The sequence below is a fragment of the Tachyglossus aculeatus genome, chromosome 2 (assembly GCF_015852505.1).
Source record: "Tachyglossus aculeatus isolate mTacAcu1 chromosome 2, mTacAcu1.pri, whole genome shotgun sequence".
NCBI lineage: Eukaryota > Metazoa > Chordata > Mammalia > Monotremata > Tachyglossidae > Tachyglossus > Tachyglossus aculeatus.
Genome location: NC_052067.1, coordinates 152,552,965 through 152,564,929, shown reverse-complemented (window position 1 = coordinate 152,564,929; position 11,965 = coordinate 152,552,965). Strand labels below are relative to the sequence as shown.

At 43.6% G+C, this 11,965-nt stretch overlaps 1 pseudogene; it reads left to right on the top strand.

Annotated features, from left to right (window-relative positions):
* Nucleotides 1-11,404: 11,404 nt before the first annotated feature.
* Nucleotides 11,405-11,523, top strand: LOC119924838 (annotated as a pseudogene).
* The last annotated feature ends 442 nt before the right edge of the window (nt 11,524-11,965 follow it).

Genomic DNA, 11,965 nt, shown 5'->3' with positions numbered 1-11,965 from the left:
CTATTCACCCTTTAACAAATTATACTCAGTCAATCTTATGTGTTCTGGTATTTGCTTTCCTTTTTATGCATACTTTGTGTAGTGGTTTATTTTCTCTAAAGAACTTCTTATCCCTGTTGGTGAGTTCTTCCACAATTAGGCCGACATACAACATTCGCTAACATATCTGGATAAATTAGATAGACTGAACCAGCATGATTTAGTGGCTAGAGTATCAGGGGTTGAACAACAAGAGTTGGGAATTCTAGTCCCAACTCAACCAGTTACTTGCTGTGCAATCTTAGGCAATCAATCAATCAATGGTATATATTGAGCACCTACCATATTGGGTATAGCATGGTACTGAGCACTTGAAATAATACAATATAACAAAGTTGGTAGATGCATTCCCTGCTTATAGCCTAGTAGCTATAGCTATAATTCTATTTATTCTTATAGCTATTTATCCTTATAGCTTATTCTTATAGCTATAATTCTATTTATTCTATAGCTATAAGTCTATTTATTCTTATAGCTATAATTCCATTTATTCTTATAGCTATAATTCTATTTATTCTGATGGTTTTGACACCTGTCTACATGCTTTGTTTTGTTGTCTGTCTCCCCCTTCTAGACTGTGAGCCCGTTGTTGGGTAGGGACCGTCTCTATATGCAGCAGCGTGACTCAGTGGAAAGAGCACGAGCTTTGGAGTCAAGAGGTCGTGGGTTCAAATCCCGGCTCCGCCACTTGTCAGCTGTGTGACTTTGGGCTAGTCACTTAACTTCTCTGGGCCTCAGTTCCCTCATCTGTAAAATGGGGATGAAGACTGTGAGCCCCACGTGGGACAACCTGATTACCTTGTATCTACCCCAGCGCTTAGAACAGTGCTTTGCACATAGTAAGCGCTTAACAAATACCAACATTATTATCATTATTATTATTATATGTTGCCGACTTGTACTTCCCAAGTGCTTAGTACAGTGTTCTGCACACAGTAAGCACTCAATGAATACGATTGAATGAATGAATAGTAGAGGCACTCATAGTCTAGAGCAAAGTCCTTTCACTTTTGTTCGCCTCAGTTTCCTCATCTGCACAATGGAGCTGATTTTTCCACCGTCCTCCTTCTTAGGCTGTGAATCCCATGTGTGATAGGGACTGCAGCTGAGTTGCTTACTTTGGATCTAACCATCACTTAATAAATATGTCATTATAAAGCATCGTGGCATAGTAGAAAGAGCACAGGCTTGGGAGTCAGAGGTCGTGGGTTCTAATCCTGGCTCCATCACTTATCAGTTGTGTGATTTTGGGCAAGTCACTTAACTTCTCTGTGCCTCAGTTACCTCATCTGTAAAATGGAGATTAAGACTGTGAGCCCATGTGGGACAACCTGATTACCTTGTATCTCCACCAGCACTTAGAACGGTGCTTGGCACATAGTAAGCATTTAACAAATACCATCATTATTAAAGCAATGTTTAATAAATTCATCATTTTGATGCATCAGGCAAATATTAATATAATTAATCTCAAATTTTATCAAAGTTCATCTAAGGAATTATTTCAAACTCTCCTTTTCCACATCTCTCTTTCTCCACAGCAGATCCCAGCTGCATCCCAATTAAGGGAGCATCATGAACCAAGTTAGAAGTCTGCGTCCCATAGTTTGATAGTAATTGGATTGAAAGACTGTGAAAACTAGATCTTTCCTATAGTGCCACAGTTGACAATCTGTTGAATTTTACAGCCAGCCAGAAATTCAGCAGCGGCTGATACATCCCAGAAAAGTTGCTGTGAGCTGCTTTAAATTCAGTTTTTGCACAGTGATTAATATATGTCAGATATATGTATGTCTACCACTTCTATAAAGGCACCTGGGGGAAACATGGCTCCATTAGTTTGTCTAGAAAAGTGGAAAAATTATATTTATGCTTATTTTGAAAAATCAGCTTCATTAAGATCGGTATAAGTTTGGACATCTGTCTCCGGAAAGCAATCAAGCAGATATGTGGAGCCAATGCTTTCGTTGAAAAGCCATAGAGATCTGGCACCTTGGTGGTCACTTCATTTACATTGAAAAATTAGTTTCAAAAGTAGTCAGACCTATAACAAAATGAGGAGAAGAAAAAACTACTACCAGAAGAGTCTGCTATTCAGCTAATCTATTTCAGCAGCTACAGGAGAATTATCTGTTCAGGAATTGAACTAGATTATTTAACCAATACATGTGAACTTGAGGTCTAAATAGGAGATGGCTGGATAGTTAAGTAAGTGTTCAATTCCTGGAGTGAATGACCATAAATCCAGAGAGGGTAATTTCATATGTGCCCAAGTAGAAGACTCCGTAGCACCAAGTCATCAGTCAAATGATCAAAAAGGCTTATCTAAAACTTCTAACAATGCAGATTGGAAATATTTGTCATTATCTTCCATATTAAGGCAGCAGGTATTTGCCAAAATCTTCTGGCTCACTGAGGGCAAAATTTGGGTAAGAAAAATCCTATCCTACCGAATGTTTTTGAGAAAACTTGTACTTCCCAAGCACTTAGTACAGTGCTCTGCACACAGTAAGCACTTAATAAATATGACAATGACTGAATGAAAGGTAGTGAAGCCAGAATTAGAACCCACGTTCTCTGACTCCCAAACCTATGCTCTTTCCACTAAGCCATGAAATCTGCCACCATACTGCTTTGTCACCTTGCACAGTCCATTTAACTTCTATTTGCTCCTGTCTCCTTATCTGTGAAATGGGAATAAGATACCTGCTCTCTGAACGTATTTGATTGGGTACCATGTGTGGATCAGGGCTGGTGTTCAATCATTTTTTTATCTACTTCAATACTAAGCACATCAATTAATCAGTGGTATTTATTGAGCCTGGAGAGTTTCCAGTATTCTACCAGTGTTGACTATGGGAGGGAGAGTGAAGAAGAGGCATACCCATTCCATTCCTAGCTTGACCAGTGGCTAGCGAGTGGAAGGCCATCTGCTATAAATCAAAACTCACCTTTGCAGGGCAGCAGCGGCAAGGGAGAGAGTCGAGTGTGGAGACTCAATTTGACTGAGTGGAAGGAAACAATAGTAAACCACTTCCATATTTTTACCAAGAAATCTCTATGGATCCACTACCAGAACGATTGCAGATGGAGAGCGGGGAGTTCTGGGAGAGACGTGTCCATGTTGTCGCTATGGGTCGGAAACGACTCGACGGCGTAATACAAGACAAGAAGAAATGCCAGGGTGTAACGATATGTACATGCAAGCTGTTGGGCTGAGGAAGGGGGGAATATCAAGTGCTTACAGGGTACAGATACAAGTGCATAGGTGACACAGAAGGGAGAGTGAGTAGGAGGAGAAATGTGGGTTTCATCTAGGAAGGCCTGTTGAAGGAGATATGATTTTGGTATAGCTTTGAAGGTGGGAAGAGGAGTAATCACTCTGATATGGAAGGAGAGGAAATTCTGGGCCAGAGGGAAGATGTGAGCGAGAGATTGGTGATGACAAAGACAAGATTGAGGTACAGTGAGCCAGTTGACACAGAGGAGTAAAGTGGTGAGTTGGGTTGTAGTAGGAGATCAGTGAAGTATGGAAGGAGAGGATAAGGTGATTGAGTGCTTTAAAGCCAATTGTAAGGAGTTTCTGTTTGATATGGAGATGGATGGGCAACCACTGGAGGTTTTTCAAGAGTGGGCTGAAATTTTTTTAAGGAAAATAATCCAAGCAACAGAGTGAAGTATAGACTGGAATACGGAGAAATAAGAGGCAGGCAGATCATGGAGGACTGATGCAATAGTTAAGGTGGAGTGTGATTAGTACTTGTACCAGTACAGTTGCAGTTGGCCTCGACTCCGCTCTCTCATTCACCCCTCACATCCGGTATCACCGTTCTCACCTCCGCAACATCGTCAAGATCTGCCCTTTCCTCTCCATCCAAACCGCTACCCTGCTCGTTCAAGCTCTCATTCTATCCCATCTGGATTACTGTATCAGCCTCCTTTCCGATCTCCCATCCTCCTGTCTCTCCCCACTTCAATCCATACTTCACACCGCTGCCCAGATTGTCTTTGTCCAGAAACGCTCTGGGCATGTTACTCCCCTCCTCAAAAATCTCCAGTGGCTACCAATCAACCTACGCATCAGGCAAAAACTCCTCACCCTCGGCTTCAAGGCTCTCCATCACCTCGCCCCCTCCTACCTCACCTCCCTTCTCTCCATCTCCAGCCCAGCCCAAACCCTCTGCTCCTCCGCCACTAATCTCCTCACCGTGCCTCGTTCTCACCTGTCCAGCCATCGACCCCCGGCCCACATCATCCCCCTGGCCTGGAATGCCCTCCCTCCGCACATCCGCCAAGCTAGCTCTCTTCCTCCCTTCAAGGCCCTACTGAGAGCTCACCTCCTCCAGGAGGCCTTCCCAGACTGAGCCCCCTCCTTCCTCTCCTCCCTCCCCCCTCCATCCCCCCGCCTTACCTCCTACCCCTCCCCACAGCACCTGTATATATGTATATATGTTTGTACATATTTATTATTCTATTCATTTTATTTGTACATATTTATTCTAATTATTTTATTTTGTTAATATGTTTTGTTTTGTTCTCTGTCTCCCCCTTCTAGACTGTGAGCCCACTGTTGGGTAGGGACCGTCTCTATATGTTGCCAACTTGTACTTCCCAAGCACTTAGTACAGTGTTCTGCACACAGCAAGTGCTCAATAAATATGATTGAATGAATGAATGAATGATGGAGAGAAAAAGGCTGATTCTAGAAATGTCATGATGGTAGAACAGACAGGATGTGGTGACATTAAGTTTCTGGTTTGAATGAGAGAGATAAGTAGAGCATAACACCAAATATAATGCCAAGGTTATAGGCTGTGAGGCAGAGAGGATGGTGGTGCAATTTAGTGATGGCTGTTTGCACTGTTTTAGATGTATTCATTCATTCGGTCAGTCGTATTTATTGAGTGCTTACTGTGTGCAGAACACTGGACTAAGCGCCTGGGAAGTACAAGTTGGCAACATATAGAGATGGTCTCTACCCAACAGCAGGCTCACAGTCTAGAAAGAGGAGACAGACAACAAAACAAAACATGTAGACAGATGTCAAAATCGTCAGAACAAATAGAATTAAAGCTATATGCACATCATTAAGAAAATAAATAGAATAGTAAACATGTACAAGTAAAATAGAGTAATAAATCTCTACAAATATATGCAAGTGCTGTGGGGAGGGGAAAGAGGTAGGGTTGTGGGGATGGGGAGGAGGAGAGGAAAAAGGGGCTCAGTCCATGTAGAGATGTCCTGAAGGCAGGAGGCAATACAAGACTGCCAAGAGAGAGGTCAGGGCTGGAGATTTAGGAATCATCCATGTAGAGAAAGACAATAGTTGAAGCTGTGGGAGTGAATGAGTTCTCCAAGGGAATGAGTTTGAGTAGTGAATAGAAGGGGACTTGTAACTGAGTCTTGAAGGACTCCCATAGTTAGAGGGTGAGAGGCAGAGGAGGAGCCTGAAGAAGAGATTGAGGAGTAGCAGTATGAAAGATAGGAGGAGAACCCGAAGAGGACAGTGTCAGTGAAGCCTAGGTTAGCTAATGTTTCAAGGTGAAGGGGATGGCCTAGAGTATCAAGGTAGCTGAGAGGACTAGGAGGATAAGGATGGAGTGGAGGTCATTGGATTTGGCAAGAAGGTGGTAAAGAGAGCTGTTTCTGTGGAGTTGAGGTGGCAGAAGCCAGATTGGAGAGAGTCAAGGAGAGAACTGTAGGAGAGGAAGTGGAGGCAGAAGGTGTAAATAGCTCACTTGAGGAGTATTGAAAGAAATGACAGGCGAAGATGGGGCAATAACTAGAGGGTGACGGTGTCAAAGATGGGTTTTTTTAATATAGGAAAGAGATTCAGGGACATATTAGAAAGCAGTGGGGAAGCAGTCATTAGAGAATGAGCAGTTAAATATTTCAGTCGTGGCGGGGAAGTGGAGGGGGGCAAGTGTTTGATAAGGTGCAAACGGATGGGGTCAAAGGCACAGATGGTGAGGGCAGAATTTCTAAGGAGGCAGGAGATCTTCTCTTGAGATACTGTTGGGAAGGATGAGAGATAATAATAATAATGGTATTTGTTAAGTGCTTACTATGTGCAAAGCACTGTTCTATAAGCCCTGGGAGGATACAATGAAAAGGGAGAGGGAAAGGGAGAGTCTAGAGAAGGGGAGATTTAAAGGAGATCATGCTTGGTGACTTCAATTTCATCGATCACCATCATCCATGGTATTTATTGAGCAATTACTGTGTCCAGGGCACTGTACTTAGGACTTGGAAGAGTACGGTACAACAGAGTTGGTAGACATATTCCCTGTCCACAGTGAGCTTACAGTCTAGAGAAAGAGACATATATTAATATAAATTAATAATTTAAAGATACACACATAAGTGCTGTGGTGTAAAGGGTGAGGCAAATATCAAATGTCCAAAGTTCACAGATAGATGATAGTGCATAGATGATGCAGAAGGGAGAGGAAACTGGGGGAAAGAGGCCTTATTCGGGAAAGGCCTTTTGGAGGAGATAGGACCTTAATAATGTTTTGTCGGTGGGGAGAGAGTGGTGGTCTGGTATATATGGATGGGGAGGAAATTCCAGGTTAGGGGGAGGATACAGAAAAGGGGCCAGGGGTAAGATAAATAAGCTGGCACTAGATAAGCAAAGTGTGTGGGCTGGCCTCTAGTAGATCAATGAGGAAAGGTAGAATGGGGCGAGCAGATGAAGTGCTTTACAGATGATGGTAAGGAGTTTCTTTTTGATATGAAGTGGCGGGTGACCACTGGAGGTTCTTGAGAAGTGGGGAAACATGGACAGAGCAGTGTGTTTTAGAAAAATGATGAGAGTGGAGTATGGACGGGAGTCGGGAGAAACAAGAAGCCAGGAGGTCAGCAAGGAGGCAGATTCAGTAGTCATGTTGTGATAGGATAAGTGCTTGGATCAGCAGAGTAGCAGTTTAGATAGAGAAGAAAGGTCAGATTTTAACAGTGTTGTGAAGATAAAAGTGACAGGATTTAGTGACAAGTTGAATCTGTGAGTTAGATGAGAGAGATGATTTGAAGACAACGCCAAGGTTACAGGCTTGAGAGCAGGGGATGATAGTGGTATTGTGGATGAAGTAATCAATCAATCAATCAAGGAATTTTTGAGTGCCTATTGTGTGCAAAGCACTGTATTAAGTACTCAAAAGAGTACAGTACAATAGAGTTAGTAGACACATTTCCTGTCCACAGTGTCATGATCATTACCGGCACGATATAGGAGTGTGGAGGAACAAGGTGGGAGTTAAAAGTCTGAAACAACCGTCACAGACCGTGGCCATGGAAGTGAATAGGGATGATGAAGTATTACATCTCCAGCCCTGATCTCTCTCCCACTCTGCAGTTTCACATTTCCTCCAGCCTTCGAGACTTCTCTACTTGGATGCCCTCCCTTCACCTCAAACTTAATATGGGTAAAACTGAACCATCCAAACGCATCTTCCCATCCAAACCCTGCCCTCCCTCTGACTTCCCCATCACTGTTGATGGCACCACCATCCTTCCTATCTCATAAGCCCGTAACCTTGGCATTGTCCTTTACTCTTCTCTCTCGATCCACCTACAGATTCAAGCTATCACTAAATTCTGTCGGTTCTCCCTTCACAACAGCTCCAAAATCTGCCCCTTCCTTTCCATCCAAACTGTTCCACATTAATGCTAGCACTTATCCTATCCCACCATGATTATTTTATCAGCCTCCTTGCTGACCTCTCTGCCTCCTGTCTCTCCATACTCCATTCTGCTGCCAGAATCATTCTCATTCAAAAACGTTCAGACCACGTTTCCCTACTCCTCAAGAAACTCCAGTGGTGGCACATCCACCTCCATATCAAACGAAAACTCCTCACCCTTGGGTTTAAAGCTCTTGATCACCTTCCCCCCTCTTACCTCACTTCACTACTCTCCTATTACCACCCAGCCCGCACACTTCATTCCTTTAATGCTAACCTTCTCATTGTAACTTGATCTCACTTATCTCGCCACCAACTTCTTGCCCACATCTTACCTCTGGCCTGGAATGCCCCCCGTCCTCCTGTCAGACAGATAATTGCTCTCTCCCACTTCATAGCCTTACTGAAGGCACATCTCCTTCAAGAAGTCTTCCCTGACCAAGCCCTCCTCTCCTCGGCTCTCACTCCCTTCTGTGCTGCACTTCTTGCTCCTTCATTCTTCCTCCCTCCCATCCCCACAGCACACACGGCCACTTAACTTCTCTGAGCCTCAGTTACCTCATCTGTAAAATGGGGATTAAGACTGTGAGTCCCACGTGGGACATCGTGATCACCTTGTATCCCCCCCAGCGCTTAGAACAGTACTTTGCACATAGTAAGTGCTTAACAAATGCCATCATCGTTATTATTATTATTATATGGAGAAGCAGCGTGGCTCAGTGGAAAGAGCACAGGCCTTGGAGTCAGAGGTCATGGGTTCATATCCCGGCTCCGCCAACTGTCAGCTGTGTGACTTTGGGCAAGTCACTTCACTTCTCTGGGCCTCAGTTCCCTCATCCGTAAAATGGGGATGGAGACTGTGAGCCCCAGGTGGGACAACCTGATCACCTTGCAACCTCCCCAGTGCTTACAGCAGTGCTTTACACATAGAAAGCACTTGATAAATGCCATTATTATTATTGTTATTATTATCTATACATACCTGTAATTTATTTATTTATCAATTTATTTATTTATATTAGTGTCTTTCTGCCCTGTGAACTTGTTGTTGGCAGGAATGTGTCTGTTATTATATTGTACTTTTCCAAGTGCTTAGTACAGTATTTGACACAGCGCTCAATAAATAAGATTGAATGAATGAATGAAGTATTATTACTGGGCAGAGGAGAGGGCACAATCATATAGCAGGTGAGGGTAAATTTCAGATAGACAAGGTTGGCCTGGTGTCTCGATTTCCACCAGCAGTGTCCCACAGCTGAAGCACAAGAGCGGGGGAAACATACTGGGAAGGAGATCCACGGCTACAGGTCAGTGGTATGAGATTGGCAGAGGGACAGCGGATAGAGGGAGTTGAGCTCATTTGAGAGGGTGGGTTGAGGGCATGAATTTATGTGTCAAGATAAAGTGGGCTGGGTATGTAGAAAAGATTAATCATAAATTTCCAAAATTGGAGGGGATCAAAAGATCATAGGTCTCTGTCAAGGAACAGAACAGATTTGGGAGAGGGGTTATGTAGGAGATAAGGCAGGTGAAGAACTTGTGGTCAGATTAGAGAAGCTCTTAGTACAGTGCTCTGCACACAGTAAGCGCTCAATAAATACTATTGAATGAATGAATTAGAGGAATTTCAGAGTTAGGGAGTTTGGGGGTTGAACAGTGACTAGTGATGATGAGATCGAGCTCATGTCCAAGTTGGTGAGTGGGTGAAGTGTGGAGGAGCAGGAGGTTGGTGGAGTTGAGGAGTGAAATATTCTACCAGCAATAGCTTTAACAGCTCTCTGGGGGGAAAAGGGAAAAAAAAAAAGATGTCTTGTGTCTGTTTTATTAAATCAGCATGCTGAATCACTTCCATTCATTATGTAAGTCTGAGGTTAGTTTCATGTGCTTGGGACAATGACTTCATTTAGACAATCCGTTTGGATGATGAGAAGTGGAAGGAGCTCCAACACCCATTTTTAATAATAATAATAATGATGGCTTTTGTTAAGTGCTTGCTATGTGCAAAGCACTGTTCTAAGCTCTGGGGCCCCACACCCTCCGCTCCTCTGCCGCTAATCTCCTCACCGTACCTCGTTCTTGCCTGTCCCGCCATCGACCCCCGGCCCACGTCATCCCCCGGGCCTGGAATGCCCTCCCTCTGCCCATCCGCCAAGCTAGCTCTCTTCCTCCCTTCAAGGCCCTACTGAGAGCTCACCTACTCCAGGAGGCCTTCCCAGACTGAGCCCCTTCCTTCTTCTCCCCCTCGTCCCCCCTCCATCCTCCCCATCTTACCTCCTTCCCTTCCCCACTGCACCTGTATATATGTATATATGTTTGTACATATTTGTTACTCTATTTATTTTACTTGTACATATCTATTCTATTTATTTTATTTTGTTAGTATGTTTGGTTTTGTTCTCTGTCTCCCCCTTTTATCATCATCAATCATATTTATTGAGCGCTTACTATGTGCAGAGCACTGTACTAAGCGCTTGGGAAGTACAAATTGGCAACATATAGAGACAGTCCCTACCCAACAGTGGGCTCACTTCTCTGTGCCTCAGTTACCTCAACTGTAAAATGGGGATGAAGACTGTGAGCCCCCCGTGGGACAACCTGATCACCTTGTTACCTCCCCAGCGCATAGAACAGTGCTTTGCACATAGTAAGCGCTTAGTAAATGCCATCGTTTATATTATTATACCCCCAGGCAGGATGTGATTGGTGGGCAAGTCTGCCTGTTGAGTTCCCCGTGCCAGTGAAACAATCCCCTCTGATGGAATGCTGTTGGAGTCAGGAAGCATGTGGGTATACTTATTTTAGGCTTATTTCACCCCTTTTCATGAGTCCTCTGATTTCCACTCTCATAGAGTGTACCCCCGAACTGCCAACCAGGCTTCTTCCCTCAAATACAAATACCATTAGAGGCCTTCTCCTCTAACTAAGCCCTCATTTTCTGTTCTCCTACTCCCTACCGAGTCACCCTTGCCTTTGGATTTGCATCATTTATTCAACCCTCCCTCAGACCCACAACACTCAGCATGGCTCAATGGAAAGAGCCCGGGCTTTGGAGTCAGAGGTCATGGGTTCAAATCCCGGCTCCGCCTATTGTCAGCTGTGTGACTTTGGGCAAGTCACTTAACTTCTCTGTGCCTCAGTTACCTCATCTGTAAAATGGGGATTAAGATTGTGAGCCCCACATGGGACAACCTGATCACCTTGTAACTTCCCCAGCGCTTAGAACAGTGCTTTACACATAGTAAGCATTTAATAATCAACTAGTTCTAGACTGTGAGTCTAGACAGTCTAGACAATCTAGACAGTTCTAGACTGTGAGCCCACTGTTGCGTAGGGACTGTCTCTATATGTTGCCAACTTGTACTTCCCAAGCGCTTAGTACAGTGCTCTGCACACAGCAAGCATTCAATAAATATGATTGAATGAATGAATGAATGAATGAATGCCATTATTATTATTATTATTATTATTATTATTATTATTATTATTATTATTATTATTATTGTTGTATCCTCCCCAGCACTTAGAACGGTGCTTTGCACATAGAGAGCGCTTAGGAAATATCAAAATTATTATTATTATTATTATTATGATGTACATAGTCATTACGTTATTTATTTATATTAATGTCTGTCTCCCCTCTAGACTATAAGCTTGTTGTGGGCAGGGAACATGTCTACCAACTCTGTTATGGCCATATCACCCTGAACGCCACCGATCTCGTCTGATCTCAGAAGCTTAGCAGCACTGGGCCTGGTTAGTACTTGGATGGGAGACTGCCTGGGAATACCAGGTGCTGTAGGCTTTGAAGCAGTGTGGCTTAGTGGTAACAGCCCAGGTTTAGGAATAAGCGGTCATGTGTTCAAATCCCAACTCAGCCGCTTGTCAGCTGTGTGACTTTGGGCGAGCCACTTAACTTCTCTGTGCCTCAGTTACCTCATCGGTAAAATGGAGATTAAGATTATGAGCCCCCCGTGGGACAACCTGATCACCTTGTGTCCTCCCCAGCACTTAGAACAGTGCTTTGCACATAGTAAGCGCTTAACAAATTACATATTTACTATTCTATTTATTTTGTTAATGATGTGCAGCTAGCTTTACTTCTATTTATTCTGATGATTTGATACCTGTCCACATGTTTTGTTTTGTTGTCTGTCTCCCCCTTCTAGACTGTGAGCCCATTGTTGGGAAGGGACCATTTCTATATGTTGCCAACTTGTACTTCCCAAGCGCTTAGTATAGTGCTC